Here is a 25,855-nt window from a genome sequence, read left to right on the forward strand (position 1 = left end):
GCCGAATGCAAACCCACCTGAAATCAGTTAGAGAGCTAGTATGAGTATTTGTACATGAGCAGGGAAATTACACCCCCAGTTTGTACAATCACAGCAGTGTAGGACTGGTAGGGACCTCAATAAGTCATCTAGTTCAGTCCCCTGCACTCAATGCAAGGCTAAGTAATAACTAGATCATTCCTGACAGGCATTTGTCTAACTTGTTCTTAAAACCCCCTAATGATGGAGATTCTACAACTCCCTATACAATTTGTAGTGTGGATGTAGCCTAAAATAAGGAACCAATGTGACCTTTGTTTTCTTGTAAAATAAGGAACCAATGTGACCTTTGACAGATTTCTTTGAAATTTCACTCAGCACTAGAAGAGTACTAAACAAATGGAGGAAGGCTGATATATGATGTTAATATGGAGTTTTTAAATATGTAACAGAGAAAAAGACTAGTGAGTCTGACCATAGTTCCAGGAAATGTTTTTTTCAGGGATTCATAAAAGATTGCTAAGAAATAGTTATTAGTGCGAATATTCAGAAACAATTTAATATCAAACATGAGGAGCCCTTTGATGGGGGTTGGTAAAAAAGAGGAAGAAAGGCAGATTCTCTGTATAAGACACTTTGCTATAAAGCAATTAATTTGATAATGGATATAGAAACTTAAAATCAGTGATTTGTGAATGAATATTAAGATAACCAACTGAATAAAAGCTGGTGAGAGATCATGGCACAAAAGTTATCTAGTAAATACTAGTAGGTCATTTTGGAAAACAACAAGCAAAGTCCCTTAAGATTTGGCACTGGGGCAAACCCAGTTTAGAAACTAGATAAAATAACTTGAAATAGAGCAAGAGACCTGAATTCTAAATTTACTAACAATATTGGAGAAATAGTAAATAAAATCAAGGCAATCACAGACCTGAAGGAGAATATGAACAGACTTCAAGATGGACAAGTGAGAGGCAAATTGAGTTGAACATTGAGAGGTGAAAGAGCATGCACTGGGAGAGATCAAATAAGAGGTGATAGTAAACATGTAATGAAACAGAACTTACAGAAAATATCAAGCAACAAACCTGGAAGTAGTATGGAATAATATTAAAGAGGAGGCTCAGTGTTCATCAGGCAGAAGGGGAAAGAGGACTAAAACGATAGAGAAATTAGCTATAAAAGCATGAAATAATGTTTGGCTGTGTAAGGTTCACGTAGGACTATTTTTGGAAAGCTATTTATAATGTGTTACTCATTTTAAAAGTAAAACTATAATGTTTTAAATATGTAGTCTGTACAAGATACCAAATCAGTAAAATAATATATTTGCAGACTTAGGTCGGGTGAAATTCATTTCCTCCCTTATGCGCTCCTGACAAGACACAAATTTAGGATGCCATGTTTGTCCTGTCATAGATGGCAACACTACAGTCACCTAGATTAGCATTTCCTGAATTTTCAGTTACAACATGTTGAATGCTTAAGGCCAAACAAAAAACTCTCGTTTAAACAAATAGGCGGAGGAGTGACTGCTTTTCAATTATTTTGTTTTAAAACGTAAAATTGACTACACCATTGACCTGCCAGTCACCTGGCTTGATGTCACAGGTCCAACGGTAATCATTATGGATGTGGGATAAGACTAAGCACTGAGACATCTCTTTTTCCTGTTTATAGTTCATATGCTTATACTTTGGTTTTCTGCTTGAATAATGTTATTACAAAAAATGGGTCTTTTAAGATGCTTATATTTTTACTTTTCATACTAAATGGTTGTATACAACAGTAGTGAACAGAGTTCCTCTCTTGATTTGAATTATATATTAACCTCATTTGCTTGGGGGCATAGGAGCCTCCCTTTTAGAGTTTTCATAGATCTAAGACTTTAGCATTTTTTGCAGCCCAAATGCTTTTTTTGAAGTTGTTGCTTTGGACATCTTTTTTTACCTTCCTCTTTCACTTAAGGTGACACTGGTACTCATTCTTAGAATCATAGTCTATTAGGGTTGGAAGAGACCTCAGGAGGTCATCTAGTCCAGGGATCGGCAACCTTTGGCACGCGGCCTGCCAGGGTAAGGCCCCTGGCTGGCCGAGCCAGTTTGTTTACCTGCTGCATCCGCAGGTTCGGCCAATCGCAGCTCCCACTGGCCGCGCTTTGCCACTCCAGGCCAATGGGGGCTGCGGGAAGCGTTGCGGGCCGAGGAATGTGCTGGCCACTGCTTCCTGAAGCCCCCATTGGCCTGCAGCAGTCTGAATGGCATGGTCTGGAAATGAAAACGTCCCTAGAAGGTTGGAAAAGCTGGTCTTTTCTCGTGAGGAGGGGTGATAAGGGAATTTGCCAATATGCCTTTATGAGATCTATGGTACTAAGGAATCTTGCAGGTTCCAACTGCTCCAGCAGTTCATCTACCCACGGGCACTAGATAAGTGCTGAATTTCAAAATGAAGTTGACTGTACAGAAATTGTTGCAAAAATGAACCAAACTGTTGGGGACCAGAACTCATAGAATCATAGAATATCAGGGTTGGAAGGGACCTCAGGAGGTCATCTAGTCCAACCCCCTGCTCAAAGCAGGACCAATCCCCAATTTTGGCCCAGATCCCGAAATGACCCCCTCAAGGATTGAACTCACAACCCTGGATTTAGCAGGCCAATGCTCAAACCACTGAGCTATCCCTCCCCCATTTAATTGGTGTGATTAAAGAATCTAAAGGTGAGTGGAGAACTCTGGGGCTTCTCCACTCACCTTTAGATTCTTTAATCACACCAATTTTTAACGTTGCCTATACTCCTTCCCAGACTATGGCCCACATTTTCCATTGTACAGGCTGAAGTTTCTCCTTAGTTTGTTGCACAGGCAATGTTATACTAGGTGGGTTTTTCCAAGTATGGAGCAGAGCATATAAGCAAAGTTCTCGATCACCTGGGAGAATCGTACTCTGTCCCTGTTCACCACATGTATTGGCCCCTCGCATATTTGAACTTGAGGCCCTAATTCAGGGCACCAAATGAGGAACAGGAAGTGGATGAGTCATTCTACAAGCAGGTGGTAATATTAGCAAGCACACATGAGCTAGTATTAATGTGGGATTTTAAATTCTTTGCATCTGTTGAAAGACTATTGGAGCAAAACATAATACATCCTGCAAAGTCTTAGCAAGTGTAGGGCTCAGCTTTCTGATTCAGAAAGTTGAGGAAACAACTAGGGGGTTCTCCATTTTACATCTAGTTTTAACCAACAAGGATGAATTAGTTGCAAACACAAAGGTAGTCGAGAACTTGAGAGGAAGCGATCAACTCAAGATCCTATGGAAAGGAGAACATTAGAAGAGGAAAACAAGGACACTGGACTTCAGAAAGGTGGATTTCAACTTACTCGGGGGTGGGGGCAAGGTCCTATGGAAACAAGACCAATTAGGAAGAAGAGGAGTCAAAGGGGGTGGCAGTTCTTAAAAGATGTAATACTGGAGACTCAACATCAGGCTATTCCAACACAGAGGAAAGATAAGAAGAGCCACAGGAGGCCAGTGTGGCTGAACAAGAAGCTTTTAAACCAAAAGGGATACCTAGAAAAAATGGAAGGAGGGGCATGTCACCAAGGAAGTATACATGAGAATAGCACAAACGTGTAGGGACGAAATCAGGAAAGCAAAGGCAAAGAATGATTTACTGCTGGCAAGAAATTATAAGAGGAATGGGTTCTTCAAATATGTCAGACAAAAAAGAAAGATCAAGGATGGTGTGGATCCACTGCTCAATGGAGAAGGTGAGCTGGTAATGGAAGATGATAGGAAGGCAGAGCTGTTCAATGCCTACTTTGTTTCATCTTCTCACAAAAAACAACATGTCACTGGGCAATAACAAAGTTACCATAGAAAATAAAGGGGAAGAGATGCAGATCGGGATAAGTAAAGAATATGTCAAAGATCTTCTGACCAATTTTAATGAATTAAAATCAGCGGGACTGTATGCTATTCACCTGAAGGTACTGAAGCAATTAGCTGAATAAATCTTGGAGCCACTGGCAATAATATTTACAAACTCATGAATGACAGGAGAGTCCTGGAAGACAGGAGAAGGGCTCACATAGTACCCATCTTTGGAAAAGGAGCAGCTGGTGAACTAAAGACCAATCTGACTTAAATACCTGGGAAGCTGTTAGAGCAATGTATAAAACATTCAATTTGCAAATACCTGGAGACAACAAATCCTGCATTTTGGCAGGGGGTTAGACCAAATGACCTTTGCGCTCCTTTCTAAACCTATGATTCTACATTTTGGGTCTTGCAGAGAAAGGAGTTATTAGCAGGGCTTGCCTTGGAGGCATCATTCTTAGTCAGAGGCAAATTTAGTCACAGGATAGCACTAGAATATACATCTGACAAACCTGTTGCAGTCAACCAAGGCATGGGATGGGCTTTTGGGCAGGGCCTCATCCTATCAGCCTTATCCCATTATTTGCCAGGGCCTCCCCATGATCAAGTAGGCTGGTTAGCTCTCCTGGATTGGGGTTCTAAATGTAGCATGAGTCAGGGGCTTAGGGTTAATGCCTCATGCCTCCCTTGGCCTGGTCCTGCAGGGTGTTGAGGATCCAGGAAATTATGCATCTAAGGATCCTTCAATATGAAATTTTCCAGTCGTACAGTGTCTAACAAAGACCGAGGGCAGTGTCATAGCACTCACTTTTGACCTCTCCCGGATAGAATCCGTACAAATTGTTCAGTTAAAATTTAACTTGGCAACCCACGCCCTGGACTGTTTCTCTGAGTGGAGCAACTGTCAGCAATGTTCCTTCTCGCTTTGATCAAGGTCTTAGGGTCAAGGTTCCCTTAGGGAACATCTGTGATTTAAAAATAGTCTAGTATTGAGGCTCTCGCTTGTAGTCCTTGTTCTGTTCTTGGTCCAGTGATAGGCTGACTGCGCCTGCCGCATCAAATATGGTGCCAATATTAGAGTCCAATGTTCAGCAGGCTATTGAGAGGATAGCACTACCCTCTCAAAGGTGGTAAAAAATGACCCAGTCATTGGGTCCCATCTTGTTTAACTTCTGAGACCTCTGGGTGAGTTACTCCTGGGGAGTTGGGCCCCAATGAGACCCTGCAGTGGAAGTAAGGCTGGCATTAATTGTTGAATCAGGTCCTTTTGTAACTCCATCTCTCTCAACAGCTGCTGCTTGTCATTTGTACTTGCTGTTGTACATAGTCCATTGCTGCAGCTTTCTAGCGGAGAAGAACAAGCATACCGAGCATTTGCAATTCTCTCAGGCAATAAAAATCTACTGGGCCCACTTTTCAGTGAGATTCAGTACACTGCAGGATGGACAGGCCTTGAAGTCTGTAGGTTTTGACAAAAAAGAAAAGGAGTACTTGTAGCACCTTAGAGACTAACCAATTTATTTGAGCATAAGCTTTCGTGAGCTACAGCTCACTTCATTCACTTTGCGAATACAGACTAACACGGCTGCTACTCTGAAACCTGTAGGTTTTGAGTTCATCATGTTAAGGAATCCTCTTCAGGGAGGTCTAGCTAGTAGAGTGCAGTCCAGATGAGTTGGATCAGTTCATGGTCGTCAAATATAGTAGATCAGAAAAGATTCTGAAGACTTTGGAAGGTTTTGAAGAAGTTTAAGAATTAATGGTGCAAACACTCTGTCAGGAGCACTAAAAGGGAACTGGAGGTCACAGTCACCTTGCCCTTTATGTCTTCATATGAGAACATGAGACAGAACTGGGTGCATTCGAAGCCCCTACAGACACTGCTATTCAAAAACATCTGGCCCCAGGTGCGTACAGTGAAATCCACAGACACATACTCAAATAAGAGCTAGTGTGATCAAAATGAGGTTATGATAAATAAATAAAGATATCTGCTAAATCACAGACTACAGAACCCGAGAAAACAGGAAGACTAGCCAGAAGGGATTAGAGTAGTCTGAACAAAAGATTATCACTGCCTGGACCAAAAAGTCAGCATTAGATTTAAGTTAAGAACCGCATATATTAGTAGTAATAAGCAACTTTCAGATTTACGTAAAGACCCCGAGTTTGCTGCAGACTTGCTGAACAGCTCATTGAGTACACACTGCCAGTTACTCTCTTCCCAACATTTAAAGTACAAAAGCATTCATTGGTTTATAGAAGGAGCTGAACCTACTATGTTGAAAAAACACCCCACAAACATGGGTTTTCACAAAACCTACTGCAGAGAGTGAGAGAGTTGTGTGTTTTTATAAATAGTGTATCCACCGCTGTTTATCTCTATGATATTATCTTGCCTGAAGATACAGTTAAATCAAAGAAGGTCATAAGAGAAACCAACAGGAAATGAAATAGCAAAGATAAGGTGCTTTCATAAGGAATGCCAATGGTTCTTAAGGATTTGGCCCATTTCGTTGTGATTGAAAGATGACAGCTGTTTTGTTAAACCAAGTGTGTCAGTCTAATTTCTAACTGACATCTGGTCACATCACAGTTGGTAATCAGTCTCCACAGAGAGAAGAAATTAATGTGTATGAGATATCTTACTTCGCTCTCAGAGATAGTCCTTCCAAGTATATCTTTGTCCTCTCTATTTTTCACTATTTGCTCTATTCTGGAGCACATCCACCCACAATACACTTCCAGTGCAGGTTTACTGTTGCTCGACCATTTCGATCAGCCATCTTATATTTAAAACAAATGAGGTATATGAAAGCATTCCCAACTTTTTTTTTTAAAAATAAAAAGGATGAAAGAAAGATGGCTTAGAATGTACTTTACGTTACTCTGCATTCCAATGCAGATACAACATGGTGACTACAATTCCAGTCATCTTATATAGTGCCAGATATGCATCTTTAAGGGAAAAAAAATGCGTTTCCCAAGAAAAACTATCAGAGCATGTCAGGGTTCCTTCCCCACTCTGAACTCTAGGGTACAGATGTGGGGACCCACATGAAAGACCCCCTAAGCTTATTTCTACCAGCTTAGGTTAAAACTTCCCCAAGGCACAAAGTCTTTGCCCTTGGATTAGGTAAAACGCTGTCACCACAAAGTGTTTTAGACAAAACTTGGAAAGGAGCACTTGAGGAAATATTTTGGGGGAATAGGACTCCAAGCCCTACACCCCCTTTCCTGGGAAAGGCTTGATAATACTATCCTCACCAACTGGTACAGGTGAACACAGACCCAAACCCTTGGATCTTAAGAACAATGAAAAATCAATCAGGTTCTTAAAAGAAGAATTTTATTTAAAGAAAAGGTAAAAGAATCACCTCTGTAAAATCAGGATGGTAAATACTTTAAAGGGTAATCAGATTCAAAACATGGAGAATCCCTCTAGGGAAAACCTTAAATTACAAAAAGACACAAAAACAGGAATACACATTCCCTCAAGCACAGCAAATTTACAAGCCAAAACAAAGAAAAACCTAATGCATTTTCTAGCTAGATTACTTACTAACTTTACAGAAGTTGAAAGGCTTGCATCCTTGATCTGTTCCCAGCAAAGGTACCACACAGACAGACAACCCCCCACCTCCCACCCCCAGATTTGAAAGTATCTGTCCCCTCATTGGTCATTTTGGGTCAGGTGCCAGCGCGGTTACCTTAGCTTCTTATCTCTTTACAGGTAAAAGTATTTTGCCTCTGGCCAGGAGGGATTTTATAGCACTGTATACAGAAAGATGGTTACTCTTCCCTTTATATTTATGAAATATTGTTTATTCCTCCAGCTCTTTCTAGAAAGATTCTTTTTTTCATCAATTTCTGCACTCACGAAGTGAAAGTAGGATGTTAATTCTGCCCTTGTGATGTCAACCAAGCAATGTTGCCAGCAAATGAAATTTTCTTTCAAACAGTCTGCAGATTCTGGAGTCGGAGGACAGATTTGAAGTTAAGCTTTCCAACAGTGTGACTGCAGCAGTGATTTAAACGTATGCTCATTTTTTTCCATAAGATGCAGATACTGGACAAGTTTTAGTTTTATTGTAAAACTGTGGGTGAATTTAGTTCTTATAAACATGAAGGATCAATAGTATTGATCCAGCCCAGCATACACTGTACGCAAGCACAATGTGAGTTTTCCACCATCTCAACTGTGACCTGTACTACACAGCCACCATTTTTTTTTTAAAGGAACACAAAGCAAACAAAATAAAAGAGAAAATAAAGGAAAACTGGTTTGTGGGTAGAATTGCAGAAAGTTTTTTCTTACCTCCATTTGTTCTAGTAAGAGTACATCTATTTCTAAATTACATGCATGAAGTGTTCAGGTCACTTGATTTAAAAAGGCAGAAAATTAAAGAGATGGGGATGAAGGGAGATCAAACAGAGGTTTTCAGACTGCACTTGTGATAGTAAGGAGTGAACTGCCTGGGGGCCTAGTAAAACTCAATGGATTCAGGCTTTCTGGTTAGCATATTACAGGGTTAGGCAACTGTAAGCAGCTGTGTCATAGAATCAGGCTTATTTTAATATATGTTTGTGCAGCACCCTTCACAATGAGACCTTTATCCAGGTTGGGGCATCTGGGTGGTACAGTAATTTTCCTGCCCCCGCCCCCCCGTCCCCAAATGGGGTCTGTGAGTATAAAAAACTTAAAATGGTTCTCACTACTGTTCACCAGTAAAATGTTTAAATCTTTAACCAGTACAGGCACTTATCATTTGATCAGTGGTATGGAGATATTGCTTCACTGTTAACTGTGCAACTGTTATCCAGAGCTTCTGAAGCTGAACAAGGTCCAAATTTGGAAGCTACCATTAGACCTTCACACTTAGTAACATAGAGGAAAATATCAGGATGCTTTTCATATGCAGGAATAATCCCATTTATACAGTAACTAGTGACATATATGTCTAATATCGGATTTAACCATCCAAGGGTTCCATAATTCTAAACAAAAGTAAAACAAAAAGGAAAGTCAAAGTTTTCCCTAAATTCAGAACCTAATCAAGATGACAACTGAGCAACTTTGTATAACCCAGTAAAAGCATCATGTCAAAAGGATCAAAAAAGTATAGCCACTTCCCCAAAGACCTCAAGCTAAAAAAGACAAGATAGACTAGAACCAAGCAACAGTGTATAATATAAAAGTAATTGCGGTGACTGTCTATATCTCAACAATACAAAAAAAAAAAAAGTTGTTACTAATGAAGTTATATCCCCCACTTACATTGTCATTTTGAGTCAGTTTCTTGTAGGCATAAAGAAAAGTGAGCCCTTATGTGAATGCAGGGCTGGGGTCCTCGTGCACCAGCTCAAGATGATGAGTCCATGCACGGGGGACCGCCACAGAAGGTAACAGAAGTGACACAGAAAGAAGACAGGGTGGATATCAGGGGGAGAGAGAAGCATAATTATACAGGGCTTTGAAGGCAAGTGGCCAGATTCTCAACTGGCATAAACCGACATATCTTCAGACTGTAGATATCTATGTTTTCATAATTTTGAGCCCATAATTTAGGAAAGATGGATTTCTAATATAATATCACCCTTCAAAATCCTAAGTCAATGCACAAGTAAAATGCATTTGGTCTCAGTTTCCTTATTCATTCATATTTACAAAGGCTCCTTGCAATTACCACTTTGCTCAGAGTTTTAGAAGAGGAAAAGCAAGTTTTTTTGTTGTTGTACTTTTAAAAAAAATTGAGTAACTTTGACCAACTACACTGGAAAGTTTCCACTATGGCTGCATGGTTGACATAACTACAGATAGTAGAAACACAGCAAATTTTTGCATAATTGAATTATTTAATCCAAATCCTTGTGAAATAACTTCTCAGAGCAATTTAATACAGATACGAAGTTGGACCTTATTTAGTGGATACAACTGAATATTTGTGCTAATGGGTACCTAACAAACTTGATTTAACGTATTTTGTACCTGAGAAAAAGATTCTACTCAAGTGAAATATAAAGAGAAGATCTCCATAGAAAAAGAGAATATTTTTCTTTAAATCAGGTATATTTCTCTACCAGAAATTTTAGTAGATTTCACTGTTAGATAATACTAATTAATGAAAACTTGTTCCTGAACATGTTGGTCACTGTGCCTCCGCTGTACTACTATTAAGAATTATAAATCTGCCCTGATATTTCTTTCCCCACTGCCCCGCCCCCTGCACTTAGTGACAGCAGAACTAGTTTTCTACATCTTGTAACTGCCTGTGAATAACTGTGCTCTAAAAATCTCTGAAATGGCTACATTCTATATTGAGAAACCCTTATGTAAAATATTTTGATTACAGATATTAAAAATAGTATACAAATACACAGAAGACTTTAGAGTTATGACTGCTATAAAAGTAATTACAGAAAGATTTAACTTTCAAGGATTTTCATGCAGTTATACTAATCAGACAAACATTACCCCAAAGCTATAAACTGCATTTATTTTGGACTATAAAAGCTACTATATGAATCACTGGCACTTACAAAAATATTTTTAAAAAATTCTTTATACAAATCGACTTTACTATCTAGAGTCATGTCACAATGTATTAGTAACACCAACAGCCCTATAATTGAGAACCTTTCAAAGTACTCCTTTTCTTTTTTCAAATATTGAAACTAATAGTTCTCAATTCTACCCAACTCCTTCAACTCTTCTCTGAGAAAATCCCAGGTAAACACAAGCCTTGCGGCATGCCTTGAAGATTAAATTCATGTTCTATACCACCAATGAACAAAGAATATTCCCTAGTAGAAAACACTTCATGGAGAATGACCTGCCAGTAGGTCCACTTTTTAACATAGGGACTATTAGCTCAAGCATCTCCAGTGACTGCAATTCTCATGGTCTTTTACAGCATGGAAGTAGTAATTTTCCAGTACCAAGGACACTGGGACAACATGTTTTCTGTGTGAAGCACTACTCCACAAATAGGGTTTTACACAGTGTGACTGCCTATGTCTCTGAATTATCTTTAGGGGTAGTCCTGTGTAGAGAGAGAGACAATGCAAAAGTCTAATCTCAATCATGAAATGGCAAAAAATTATAGTAGCAAAAGAAAAAAAAGTAACTAGTCATACAGAGTCCCAGAACACTTCACAAGAGAAAAAGATATAAGCAGCATTAAATTTGAGCTGCAGTTTAGAAGGAAACTGTCCCAAAATTCTTCCCAAAATTTAAATTTGGTAAAGACAAGCTTTTACAAAACCTTAGATCAATAAAATTTTCCTGAATTATTTGAAAAAAAAAAACAAAAACAAAAAAAAACAAGTTTTTTTTAAATCAAACACAAACATTTCCCTGAAATGTCTGCAACCCAAACTCTTGAGAACTTAAAATAAAGCTTCCTTGCTTTTCATTTGTGCAAGCTCAGAGAAGTGAAAAAAGTGAATAAATTGATTAAGATTCTTCTGGCTTTTAATAATTTATGGTGTTAACACCACTGGTATGGAAACTGGTTTAATTTTTTTCAGTGGGAATGTTTTTTCAACAGTTTCAGAATTTTGTAGTTCAACTGAAAGCTGACTTCTCAAAGTCCAAAAGACAAACTTAAATCATGGGTATACTGTAGTATGTGTCATTGTTATATATCTAAAAAGCTGAGAATATATAGTGACAAAAAGATGTAATTACCATCAATAGAGCCTAGCGTAAGAATGAAATTGGGTATAAAGAGAAATATGCTATTAGGAATGAAAAAACAACCAAAACTTTGCTCTGCATTGTGCATTTTCCATTATACTAGTCTATTTCTCGGATAAAGGCTCTAGCTAGCTAGTTTAGGGTCTCCGCTAAGAGGGACCTGTTGACTACGTAACTGAGTCTCTGGCAAGGATCCTTCCATTCAATCCACATCATTGTTTTCCCCAAGATACTCTTAAAAAACAGAAAATGAGTTGGATTAATCTCAAGGTGGCAAATCACATCTGTACTTCCAAGTGCTGATTAAGTTGAGTTTCAGCCAACGTTTTTTTACAACATGGATCACTATCTGAAAGCATATGTCTCATGCAGTCTTTACCTACATTAATGCAATGTTAAATTACAAGTTAAATGACTATTAACAGGGTAACGTCTCCCCTTTGTGAGAGTTTGATCCTATCGCTTCTTTGTTACAGAAGTAATGCTTCCAAGTGATTTCTTGTATTTCATTGTTTTGTATGCCTCATCCTGACCTGCACTTAACTTTTCGAAGTAAAAATAAATTACCATTGTAGCAACGTTTAGTAGAAATTATCGAATCCAAGATTTTCTAGGGAAGTTACTGAAACATTATATTCTAAGGATTTGGGGTTTTGTACCAACAACGTTTACCACATTCAGTCTCACCCACAACTGAATCCTAGTAGTAAACACTCTTCCAAGAAGCGGAAAGTTGTACTAAGTTGAAAATAAAGAACTTTCACAGTAAGACAGTCAAAACCACACACTTGTGAAAACTAAAGTATACTTATGTTCCATAGAAAGAACATTTTTGCCCATTTTATCTGAAAGTAACAAACCCACATGAAGATTAAACTATTTTTAGATAGGTTTTACATTAAAATCACTTAAAGAAAATTCAAAGTTATTTATAGGCTCCCCCCCTTCTTTTCCTGACCAACTTGCAGGAACTAAGTCAGACCACCTTGATAATCTAATGATGTGCAGGGCTTTTTCACAGAAGGTAGAGTTCAGTTCCTATTTGTGGTCTTCTATAGTAAACAACAGCTACAGTAGAAGTGTCACACAGGCAACAAATTCAAATGCTAGGGATCATCTTGCATAAGACTGTTCCGATCCTCTAGCAGTCTTGGGCATGGTGTTTGCCTCTGGAAAAGAGGAACATTCTAGAACAGGGGTGGGCAAACTTTTTGGCCTGAGGGCTGCATCGGGTTTCTGAAATTGTATAGAGGGCCGGTTAGGGGAGGCTGTGCCTCCCCAAACAGCCAGGCATGGCCCGGCACCCACCTATCCGACCCTCCTGCTTCTCGCCCCCTGCTGGCCCTCCCGGGACTCCTGCCCCATCCACTCCTCCCCGGCTCTCGGTCCCCTGCCCACCCCCAGACCCCGTGCCCTTAACTGCCCCCCGCTGCCCCATCCAACCCGTTCTCTCCTTCCTGACTGCCCCCCCCCAGGACCCCTGCCCCCATTCAACCCCCATTTCCCGCCCTCTGACTGTCCCAACCCCTATCCACCACCCGAACTCCTCTGTCCTCTATCCAACTGCCCCCCCCACTCCCTGCCCCCTTACCACGCTGCCTGGAGCACCGGTGGCTGGCAAAGCGGCTGCACCAGGAGAGGAAGCCACGCAGTGCAGAGCACCAGGTCAGGCCGGGCTCTGCAGCCCCGCCGCCCAGAGCATTGCGCCACGTGGCGGCATGGCTGTGGGGGAGGGGAGACAGCCTCCCGGGCCAGGAGCTCCGGGGCTGGGCAGGACGGTCCTGCGAGCCGGATGTGGCCCGCGGGCTGTAGTTTGCCCACCTCTGTTCTAGAGCCACCACCATCCCACAATTCAATGATCTTGAGGATGGGAAAAATGAATAGGAAAATGGAGCATCCTTGGGCCTGCAGAGGAAGTCAGGACTTTTTGCAACCTCTGCCCCATTAAAGAAAATGGAACAAGCACATGGAACACTCCTTCAAGCAGCACACATTTTCAGGAAAATAACGAGAACAAAAACTGGTATCCCTTCACACAAGTTAAAAGTAAAGATAGTGAATCTTAATCCATGAACAATTTGTTTATTTAAAAAATACACAGACTTTCACTCCCAGGTTCCCAGGAGACTATGACATCCATAAAACAAAATTCCATTTTAAAATACGGAATTTAAGCATAAAGTTTATGATCCTGTAACAGGTCTTTAATCACAGAAAAATTCAACTATTGAAATTACTTTTTATCATCAAATAGTCTAACTTTAGCTATAGTATTCATGCGTCACTATTTCCATCTCTTTCCTAGTTAATTGCATCTTGCCCTTTTCTCTAACAACTTGCTCATCACATTACTTACTGCAACAGAATCATACAAATCCTAGTCACTTCGTTCAACTACATACAAAGTATCTCACCATTACACTGGCGAGATATGACCTGGTCACTTAGGGACTTGCAAAAACCATCACTAGGTCCCCACTTCTGCATAAGGAAACAAAAGATCTTAAGTTGTCATCCCTTTCAGGCACAGCACCATCCGCAGCAAACTTACTCAGCTCCAATCAGATATATCATTAGTGACAAGCCAATCAGTCCCACACCAAGCCTACCTTCCCACAGGGAGTCTCTGGCAAGCAGAAGTCTCTCAAGCAATTCCCTGCTCCAGCCAGGCCGCTTGTAGAGTGACAGCTGGACTTCTCCTCTCACACCAGTCAGCCCCTCACTGAGCTGGGCTTTCCGCTTAACCCACCTACTCCCAGTCTGGTGCCTACTGCAGATTAACAGGGTGGAGCTGACAGGCCTGCTGTGGACGCATTCTCAGGATTTACAGATCATGTCACACGTACCAAGAAAGCAACAGTTGTAAAGAGTTCTCTTACGCTATAATTTGCCAACAATGCTACAAAAAAAAAAAATGTTGTCTGACCAAGGAAGATGCAAAATCCATCAGCAACTTGAGTATGCAATACTACGAAGTGTAAAAATTTGTACAGAAGTATTTAAAAGCCACAGCATGAAAATAATATAGTTTAATGTGGATTAAAAGAGAGAAGAAATATATAACAAAACTCAGAAGTATAAAGTCTGCTGCATTTTGTGATTTTTAAAAGCTCGAAATAGGTTAGAATCTGGTTATCTGAGAAACTGTCCCTTACCCTACCCTATACTCCACTGCAATACTAAAGGTCAGCTGGGTTGCTTTTGATATATGTGTGGGTCCGCTTAAGACCAGCAGCAGGATTTCCTCAGTACAGAAGCTTTCAGATCCCTCCCTCCTACCCCCACTGGATTATATCCTGGAGCTCAGGTTTTGCAAAAGGCTAAGGCAAGATGAAAGGTATATAGTTTGGATTTGGCTTTTGGGTTTTTTTACATTTTGATTCTGTTTGGTATGCTTGGTTCCTATAACTTAGCTTTTAACATATTCTTGGAGGTAACATTGCTCATTTTATGCAAGCCATATGGACTATCCTTTGGCTGCCACCCTGATGTGGTGGAGAAGCTTGTGTATACTTAAGATCCTAAGAATGATGCCGTCGGGAGTCCTGTGCTCCTGGTAGGGTCACCCATGGCAGGAAGGTTGAAGGCAAGATACCAAAGTGCAGCCCAACACAACACAACCCAGTATAAGACCTGAACGGCAGAGCAGGAGGATAAAGCGGGATCACCTCTCAATGGCTGCAAAGGTGGATGAAGGCTGCAATGGAGAAGAAACCGCTGGTCATCTCGGACCTCCTTGCCGCAAGACACAGGTGCCTCTTCTGCCAAGATTTGTGTGGCTGTTCGTGTGCAATGGCTTCCCCACATTAAACTACTCACACACAGGCTTCTTTCACACAAAGAACATTATCCCCTCCTCCATCCATACAAGTCCTCTGGTGATGGCCGAGTGGCGATGGGACAGGTGAAGCGATCACGAGTCCCTGCTCACAGACCCACTTGCCGGTGGTGACCGCAAGATGGTTGTCATGTGCCCCTGGATTGAGATGGGGTGCATTTTTGGCAGCAGCAGTCATGACTGAGCAAGCCTTTTTAGGAACCCCTCTGCTCACCTCATATATGGAAGGGGCTAGAAAAGGTGCCCCAAACATAGGCTCTCTCATCATACCTGACTGGATAACCACGTCCAGAGGGATCACTCCCAATGAGGTTGAAAAACAAAAATGTTTCTTGCAACTTGGAATGTCCGTACACTCCTAGACAACTCAAAGAAGTGAAAGACCCAAACGCACAACAGCAATTTTCGCCTGAGAACTCTTAAGTACAACTCTGACATTGCTGCTCTCAGCAAGACAAGAAGTGCAGATGAAGGCCAATTTAGGGAAGAGGGCGGTATTTACACTTTCTTCTGGAAAGGAAAACCAGCAAGTGACAGGCAAATACACGGTGTTGGCTTTGCAATCAAGAGCCTTCTAGTCAACCACCTAACTGAGCTCCCCATCTGCATCAATGAGCACCTTATAACCCTCTACATCCAGTTGGTCAATAAGTCATTTCCCAACATCATCATTACACATGCACCAACACTTGATGCTGAAGAAAAGCAGAAAGAATCCTTCTACACCTTAATAAAAATTCTGGCATCTATTAAAAAAAATAAAATAATCCTCTCAGGGGACTTCACCGCAGAAGTTGGCCAAGATTTTAATGTATGGACTAGCACCATTGGGAGGGAAGGAGTAGGCAAGACCAATTCCAATGGCATCCTTTCACTTGGCAAATGCACAAACATGACCATGCAATCACAAACACAATCTTCAGACAAAGCAATAAGTACAAAACAACTTGGCAACACCCCATTCAAAACAATGGCACCTCCTAAGACTATGTCATTGTAGGAACACGGGATCTAAAATGTCCAAATCACCCATGTCATGAGAGAAGCCAATGATTGCCGGACTGACCACCACCTGGTGAGGTCAGTCATATTCATCCCGGTCTCCCAGGCCTGCTCCTGCCCTCAGTCATATTCATCAGGATTGAACCAAAACATAGAAAGCAATCCAAATCACACAGATAGCAATACCACATCCAAAGACTCCAATCCTCAGTATCTTCAATATCTCTTGCGGAAGAAATATTCCCAGAGTGGCTTCAGAACATCACGTGGCACCACTGACATGTTTTTCACAGCTAGGGAGATCCAGGAAAAATGTTACCACGACCACCAGGTGTCAAGAGCACCACCAGGTGCTATATATGGCCTTTATCGATCTGACCAAAATCTGACTGTCAACCGTGAAGCTCTGTGGAAAATCATGTTAAAGTTTGGTTGGCGAAGCAAATTTATCACCATCATAAGACTCCTCCATGACCAGATGACTGCCTCCTCCCTGTGCAGTGGCTCTACTTCTGAGCCCTTTGTCATCCAAAGTGGCGTGAAACAAGGCTTGTGTACTGGCACCCACCCTTTTCTCAGGAGCTATGAAAACATTAACCCAAGACTGTCTACCACATCCAATACAGGATGGACAGCAACCTTCAACCTGAACATTGGTAAAGCAGAAGTTCTTCACCAGCCAGCTCCCGGTCAATCATCAGACCCAGCAAGGAAGATTTACACTGACAGAGAAGAAATGGAAAATGTAGAATACTTTGCCTATTTTGCCAGCCATCTCTCACAGAGGGCAGACATAGATGTCAAGATTCAGCACAGAATCCGCTGTGCCAGCTTTGCCTTTGGCAGATTGTTTTGCCAACTGTTCAATAATCAAGACATCAGAAAACACAACAGACGTTGTTTATAAAGCAGTGGTAATTCCAACTCTTTTCTACAGCTGTGAGACTTGGGTGACTGATAAACATCTGAAAAACCTGGAACGCCAGCACCAGCTCTTTCTTCGGAAGATCCTCAACATACAGTGGGAGGATTGCCACACTAATGTCAGTGTCCTCACAGAGGCCAACATCTTCAGTGTTCAGGCCCTGATTATCTAGCATCAGCTAAGGTGGAGCAGGCACTGTGTGTGCATGCCTGATGAATGCTTACCAAAACAACTGTTGTATGCCCAACTCGCCAAAGGAGAAAAGAAACAGGGAGGCCAAAAGAAACACTCTAAAGATAAGTATCAAACAGGTAGCTGTGTTAGTCTGTATCCACAAAAACAACAAGGAGTCCGGTGACACCTTAAAGAAGAAGTGAAGTTTTTTACCCACGAAAGTTTATGCCCAAATAAATCTGTTAGTCTGTTAATCTTTAGTCTTTAAGCCATCAGACTCCTCATTACTTTAAAGACACTCTTAAGATAAACACCAAGACATATGTGGCATCGACACCACTCACTGGAAAACAATCAGCCCAAGATAGGGATAACTGGCTAAGACCTGTCAGAGAGTAAATGCCCACTTTTGAGGAAAATCGCCTTGCCCTGGTCTCAGAAAAACACTAGAAAAGGACAGAACTGTCATGCAGCAATCGCAGCCCAACTCTGACTTCCAACACCACCTGCAACATCTTGCCAATGTGCCTGTGGCTCCAGGATCAGACTCCTCAGTCACCAAAGGACCCATAAAAAATAAAACCTGTGAAAGATCATCCTCGACTGAGTGATCACCACCCCTGACTGGATAAACTTTTGTAAAGCAGCATCCCTAATTGCTAAATCTACAGGTACTATGGTAAATAGAATAAAGTAAATATAAACTAGACTGCAAATGTCTTGAGTTTCCTCTACTAAACAAACATATAATTGAAGGTTTACAACACAGCAGACAAAGCCTGTGCACCATCTACAGAACCTCTCTGTCATTCATTCATGGAATGAGGGAAAGACATTATCCCCAACCCATGTAGAGTGTGTGTTGTATGGTATGATATGAAAGCATGGGCTGCCATTTGAAGTCAACTGTGGTCTCCCACCTGAGCAGGAAATAAATGGAAGTAACCAAGGGGTATATACAGGCACAAGACAAGATACTAGAGTTCTTCTGGGAAACGTTTATCCTGTCCTGAGGAATGGGGATAATTTGCCTTTTTCTTGTGGTAAATGACTATCTTCCTCCACTCTGAAAACAGAACTGTTGTGTTCTCATCCTGAATTAAAGGGACTATTTACTTTGTTTTTGCTCCTGAGACATTTGGGAGGAAATGACTGCCTATTTGCTAAACCTCTCTCAAGAGACCCCAGAATGTTAGATAACATCCTAGACTGGCTGTGCTCTTATTTTGGGGGAAAACTGAGCCTGAAAATCCATTAACAATACACATTTAGTATTTTATACTGAGGAAAAATATATATTAGAGCAATTTAAGATCAATTTCTGAACTGTACTCATTGGACAGTACAGAAATTAATCACATCACACTATCTCCAGTGAAATGACTGAAATTTTATTTTATAAAACCCCAACAAATGCTTAATATTATATGTATATTGTATACTGTAAATACAAATTAAGTATTTAATATAGAATAAATGTTATTCAGTGAGAATAACTACTGTGAAACTAACATCTTATTTTGCATTGTGAATGAAAACAAATGTTATTCTAGAGCCTCTAGCTTTCTCAGATAATCCAAACAAAAAGGAACCCACTCATGCTTTAAATTATTTTCCCTGATAGGACACCTTCACAATATTAAAATTATGCTTAATCTTTAGAGACACTTCTTAGAAGAAAAAGCAAAATAGAATGGTTACTTACCAGGGTCAGAGCCTTCCCCTGGATGGCCTGGATGGCCCAATATCAAAAAGGCTTAACAATAAAACAGGTATGTTTCTTCAGTTTGTTGAGAGTTCTAACAAATGACACTAGCTAAGTTCACTCTTATTTTTGACCTTGTGACCATAACCCCTCTTTGCTTTCTATGACTCTTAATGTCTCCAGTCTGATACAAGCTTAAGGGTGAGGGAGCATTTTATATTGGAGAAGGCAAGTGGGTATGGCCATAATGATTACTCCTGGGGGAATTCTGCATACAATATTTTAAAATTCTGCAAATTTTATTTGTCAAAACAACAATATAATCACACCAGTTCCAATTATTTTCATATTTTATTTCAAAATACTTGTCAGTGAGTATGTCTGACATAAAAAAAATTTCCCCCAGAAGTCGAGATTAAAGAAACCCCTATGACAACCCAGTTCCCGTTTCTCTGTTATCCTTTTGTTGGATGCCTGAGTCTGCATGTGTCACACATGTCAGCTGGGCAGACCTTGGGGGAAAACTCTGCCCTTCCGGTCTTTTAGTCTAGATTTTTCACCTTGTTCCCATCAGGTTACCATATTTCAAGCTCCCAAGTAGAGGACACCGCCAAGGGGAGAGTGGGGGAGCTCAGGGGGCATTTTGGGGGTACTGGAGGGATTATTTTGGGGCTTCTGAAGGGGGCTGCATGGGTCCACCCAACCCAGACATCCACACCCACTCCCAATCCCCCAGCTGCAGGGTGCCCCCTGGCCTAGATGTGGGGCACCCCCTCCCAGCCACAGGCTCCACTCAGCTTTGTTACTGTCCCACCGAGGGAGGCACTGTGGCCCTGCCTTTCCCCACTCTTTGTGAGAGCCAACGCAGCCAGGTCTCCCGGGCCTGCTCCTGCCCTCGGGCAGATAAGGATGTGGCCCATCAGCCAAAGTGTGAAGAGCTGCAGGGCCTCCAGCCCCACCAGGCAGGGCACTCCGCTCACTGTGGGTCTGCGGCCCACAGGCCGCCTCCCTCATTCAGTACATGCTGGGAACTGCAGCCAACCCATGCTGGCACATTGCAAACTGGGTAGCTGGGTCCCCAGCATCCAGCGGCCCCTAGTGACAGCCAGCATCTCTGCAGTGCCAATTCTGTGGAGAAAAAAAGGAATTCTGCAGAGAAAGTTAATTCTGCGCAAATTCTGCATTGGGCAGTGGCACACAATTTCCTCCAGGAGCAAATGATTAAGCATTTACAGGAAAAGAGAAAAAGCTCCTACCATAGACCGTCATCTACCCTGAGCTTTATTGATTCAGTTTTGATGAGACCCCTATATTTTATAAGCTGGTCTTACTTTCTCTGTAAAGATTGAAGAAAGGGATGATCCCTCTCTATGGAACAAAACAAAAACTAGGGACTAATCCACTCAAGTAACACACAAAGGGGCCACAATAAGCCTTAAAAACCTAGAAAAATGTTCTGGAAGAGTTCTGAGAGCCAATAAAGTCTGGAGCTGTGAATTGGTTGATGTTCAGAAGCCAAAGACAATGTTGGAATAGAACAAATGAATCAAATTAAATAAAAGTTTAAGGTGATGAAACCCTGAACGGAAACCTGCATCGCCTCCCACCACAAAATAAAAGCCTGTTCGGTCAAGCAGCCACAGTTCAGGCTCAAGATGCAATGCACTTGAGAAGAATTCCTTTGCTTATAATGATCAAGGAGGAACTGACTGGAAGTTTCCAAGGCTAGTGGTTAGGGACACCACGAATTACACAACAAACAGCATATACTTCTTGATCTGCTTGCTATCACTGCTACCTTATGGATCAAAAAATTTAAGAGCTAGGAGAGCACTTCCCATTTCACGATATAGAGCAGAGACTCATAAGTGAGAATCTGTATCTTGTAAGGATGATAAGACTTTCAAGCCCTCACAAGACTCTAGAACCTGATGACAGAGCAAGGTCTAGGTCTCTCAATCCTGAGGTTTCCAGTTGTGGCTAAATCATCTAGATCATCCTAAACTCAAGGACAAGCAGCAGTCTTGATATCCAAAGCTTGAGAAGGCAGCATGAGACCACAGAGAATGTTTAGGTGCTAAACGGAAGGCTCTGGAGAGACGGCAGCAGACAGAAGAGGAGAAGCAGCTCCAGAGAGCTAAGAAAGAAGGTTGTGTAGAACAGAATAAAATGGTCTGCTCCAAAAGCTGCTATGAACACTGCTACACAACCAGAGTGCTTGCAGGGGGAGAGCTCTAGCGAGGACTAGCTCAAATACCCAAACAGGAAAAGGCTGCCCACCCAGCCCACTGAATGCTCCAACAGAAATTCTTTCCTCACTCTCCATAAACCTGCACACAATGGAAGCAAAGCTACTGTATTTATGCCAGTGGGAAAGACCATGGCTAGCAATTTGGGGCTCCCACTCTCCACAACCAGGCAGACAGATCCACGGAATCAGACCAGGAACGAAGAGAAGACAGAACACTAAGATCTGGGAAAGGAGAATTAGATGGAGTAGCAGCTGCCAACAAGAAATCACAAGTCCCTCAGAGCTAAAACTGGCAGCCGAAGCCAAGAGAGACAAAGCTGCACCCTGTTTCCTCAGAGGAGGACCAACATGGAACACAGTGTCTACGATCAAGCAGGCAGGCTATAGGGCATACTCCCTGCAGATCTCACCCCAGAAGATTCACATAGGTAGTGCACATAATAGGGCTAGTGAGCCCCTTTGTCCCAACTCCTGCTTTTTTTTCCTGTCTTCAGGCCTAGGGGAAGAGAGAGAATTAGAAGCTGGAAAGATGAGACCTGGATTCCATGTATCCAACAAGAAAAGGCATAGAAAATTGGAACATGGAGGCAGTGACTCAGTTCTTTTCTTCCTTACTATGGCTTATGATGCCAAGAAACATCTTGTTGTAAGAACCATTTTCTCCTTGCAGGACAGCGATGTCTGAAACACTTAATTTGGGAGGTTTCTAATATGCTATAGAATTCATATTTATCAGGTATTTATGCTTGAACAAAAACACTAACGATGCTTTCTTCATATTAATCAACGTAAGAGTCAAAAGATTAATCTCAACAGTTTTTTGAAACACACATTAGTTAGGTGGTATAGTGCACATACTTATGTAATTACAACACTTGCCATAGAGAGAAACACATAGTAAACATACAATAGTAGAAGCTGAATGAGTTGACCGTGAAGCTGCTTATACACATACATACAGTGATGAGCTGCCAAAATCTTAACAACCAGTTCCCTCACTCCAAGAGGGGGTCATGGCCGGCCCCTGCCCCCCGGGACTCCTGCCCCATCCAACCCCCTGTGTTCCTTGACGCTCCCCCTGCATCCTGGGACCCCTGCCCCATCTACCCCTGTCCCCTGACTGCCCCCAGAACTGGGCAGGAGGGTCTCGTGGGCTACCGTAGTGGGTGCCCACCCTGCCCCTAAGAGCCAGAGGGACCTGCCGGGGGTGAGGTGGGGAGTCCTGGCAGTGCTTACCTTGGGCAGCTCCCAGGAAGCATCCGGCAGGTCCCTCTGGCTCCTAGGGGCAGGGTAGCGTAGCTAGCGGGGGAACAGTGGGAGTGGCTGCTCCCCCCACTGAGGACTTCAAAAGTGGCGCCTTAGGCACCGACTCTGTGGGTGCTCTGGGGCTGGAGCACCCACGGCGAAAATTTGGTGGGAGCAGAGCCCCCACCAGCAGCTCCCCACCCCACGCCCGGCCCCAGCTCACCTCCGCCTCCTCCCCTGAATGCACCGCCCCGCTCTGCTTCGCCGCCGCACTGCCCCCCCCCCTCCGCCTCCCCGCGAATCAGCTGTTCGCGCGTGAAGCCGGGGAGGGCTGAGAAGCAAGTGTCGCGCTCAGGCCCAGGGAGGCGGAGGTGAGCTGGGGAGCGGTTTCCCTGTGCGCCCCCCCCCGAGTTACCTGCTGCGCACAGGCGGTCCTCCTTGTGCCCCCTGCCCCAGCTCGCCTCTGCCTCCCTGGGCCTGAGCGCGAAGCTGCCGCTTGATTCTCAGCCCTCCCAGGCTTCCCGTGCGAACAGCTGATTCGCGGGAAGCTGCGGGCGTGCAGAAGTGGGGCGGTGCGTTTAGGGGAGGAGGAGGAGGAGGAGGAGAGCTAGGGCCGCGTGGGGAGCTGTCAGTGTGTGCTCTGCACCCACCAAATTTTCCCTGTGGGTGCTCCAGCCCCAGAGCACCCACGGAGTCAGCACATAAGGCGCCACTTTTGGCCGGTTGTTAAATTTAGAAGCCCTTTTAGAACGAGTTGTCCCACAAGGGCTAAAAGGGCTTCCTAATTTAACAACCGGCTCCAGTTCACCACTGCATACATACAAATCAGACCTTCTGCCCACAACTAGTTCATATTACTACTTAAATAATCTAGTACTGACTTTGTAATCTGTGCTAAATGTTAACAGTTTCCTGATTTCGCACTAGCCAACATAGCAGCTACTTATAAAAGAGTGTTCTTATAGTGCACAAGAAAATATTTGTGGTTACACAAAACTAAGTACAGCAGCTACTAGCTTCTATATCTGGATGACTTCAAAGAGATAACGAAGGCACATTTATTCAATAAAAAATGACATAAGCTATATTTTTGTTAGGTATATATGCAACATCCTATGCATCTTTCAAGGAAGCAATCTACAGATTAAAAGTAACAGGCTACCGCTTCATACAACTTCAGATGCAGTAACTGCCACACAAAAGGCTTCAAGTCATTTTATTGTGTTTTAAGATGCCAGATTTGGGGAAAACAAAACAAAGCAAATCTAATATTACCAGGTATCAAGGTTCCTTCCTCACTCTGAACTCTAGGGTACAGATGTGGGGACCCACATGAAAGACCCCAAAGCTCATTTTTATCAGCCTAGGTAAAAAGCTTCCCCGAGGTACAAACTTTGCCTTGTCCTTTGTCATAAATATAAAGGGAAGTGTAAACCCCTTTGAAATCCCTCCTGGCCAGGGGAAAACTCCTCTCACCTGTAAAGGGTTAAGAAGCTAAAGGTAACCTCGCTGGCACCTGACCAAAATGACCAATGAGGAGACAAGATACTTTCAAAAGCTGGGAGGAGGGAGAGAAACAAAGGGTCTGTGTGTCTGTCTATATGCTGTTTCTGCTGGGGATAGACCAGGAATGGAGTCTTAGAACTTTTAGTAAGTAATCTAGCTAGGTATGTGTTAGATTATGATTTCTTTAAATGGCTGAGAAAAGAACTGTGCTGAATAGAATAACTATTTCTGTCTATGTATCTTTTTTGTAACTTAAGGTTTTGCCTAGAGGGATTCTCTATGTTTTGAATCTAATTACCCTGTAAGGTATCTACTATCCTGATTTTACAGAGGGGATTTCTTTACTTCTATTTACTCCTATTTCTATTAAAAGTCTTCTTGTAAGAAAACTGAATGCTTTTTCATTGTTCTCAGATCCAAGGGTTTGGGTCTGTGGTCACCTATGCAAATGGATGAGGCTTTTTATCCAACATTTCCCAGGAAAGGGGGGGGTGCAAGTGTTGGGAGGATTGTTCATTGTTCTTAAGATCCAAGGGGTCTGGGTCTGTAGTCACCTGGGCAAATTGGTGAGGCTTTTTACCAAACCTTGTCCAGGAAGTGGGGTGCAAGGTTTTGGGAAGTATTTGGGGGGGAAAGACGTTTCCAAACAGCTCTTCCCCAGTAACCAGTATTTGTTTGGTAGTGGCCAATCCAAGGACAAAGGGTGGAATATTTTGTACCTTGGGGAACTTTTTGACCTAAGCTGGTAAAGATAAGCTTAGGAGGTTTTCATGTAGGTCCCCACATCTGTACCCTAGCGTTCAGAGTGGGGGAGGAACCTTGACATCCTTGAACAGTATACTGCCACCACCAGGCGTGTGAAACAAAGAACAGGGAAAGAGACCACTTGGAGACATCTTTCCCCAAAATATCCCCCCCAAGCACTACACCCCCTTTCCTGGAGAAGGCTTGATAATAATCCTCACCAATTTTACAGGTGAACACAGACCCAAACCCTTGGATTTTAAGAACAATGAAAAAGCAATCAGGTTCTTAAAAGAAGAATTTTAATTAAAGAAAAGGTAAAAGAATCACCTCTGTAAAATCAGGATGAAAAAATACTTTGCAGGGTATTCAGATTCAAAACACAGAGGGTCACCCCCTGGGCAAAGCCTTAAAGTTACAGAAAACAGGAATAAACCTCCTTCTTAACACAGGGAAAATTCACATAAAACAAAAGAGAAACTAATCTGCCTTGCCTCGCTTACCTATACTGACTGGTTGCAATATTGGAGACTTGGATTAGGATGGGTGGGAGAAGATGGATTTCTGTCTGGCCTCTCTCAGTCCCAAGAGAGAACAAACACGTAAACAAAGAGCACAAACAAAAGCCTTTCCCCCCAGCAAGATCTGAAAGTATCTTGTTCCCCTATTGGTCCTTTGGGTCACGTGCCAGCCAGGTTAGCTGAGTTTCTTAACCCTTTACAGGTAACAGCATGTTGCCTCTGGTCAGGAGGGATTTTATAGCACTGTATACAGAAAGGTGGTTACCCTTCCCTTTATATTTATGACACCAGGCTATTTCATCGAATAGTTTTATGCCAACGTGCTAAATGGAAAAGAACAAAAAAAGTCAGAAATAGTTATTCTACAGTGAAGCAGGCATAAAA

The 25,855-nt window shown here is 42.3% G+C and overlaps 1 protein-coding gene across 2 annotated transcripts in view; it reads right to left on the reverse strand.

Annotated features, from left to right (window-relative positions):
* LMBRD1 (LMBR1 domain containing 1) overlaps nt 1–25,855 on the reverse strand; it is a 238,221-nt gene that overhangs the window by 73,620 nt on the left and 138,746 nt on the right. The window lies entirely within an intron of this gene.

This window comes from Lepidochelys olivacea, assembly GCF_965140295.1.
Source record: "Lepidochelys olivacea isolate rLepOli2 genome assembly, chromosome: 3".
NCBI classification, from domain to species: domain Eukaryota; kingdom Metazoa; phylum Chordata; order Testudines; family Cheloniidae; genus Lepidochelys; species Lepidochelys olivacea.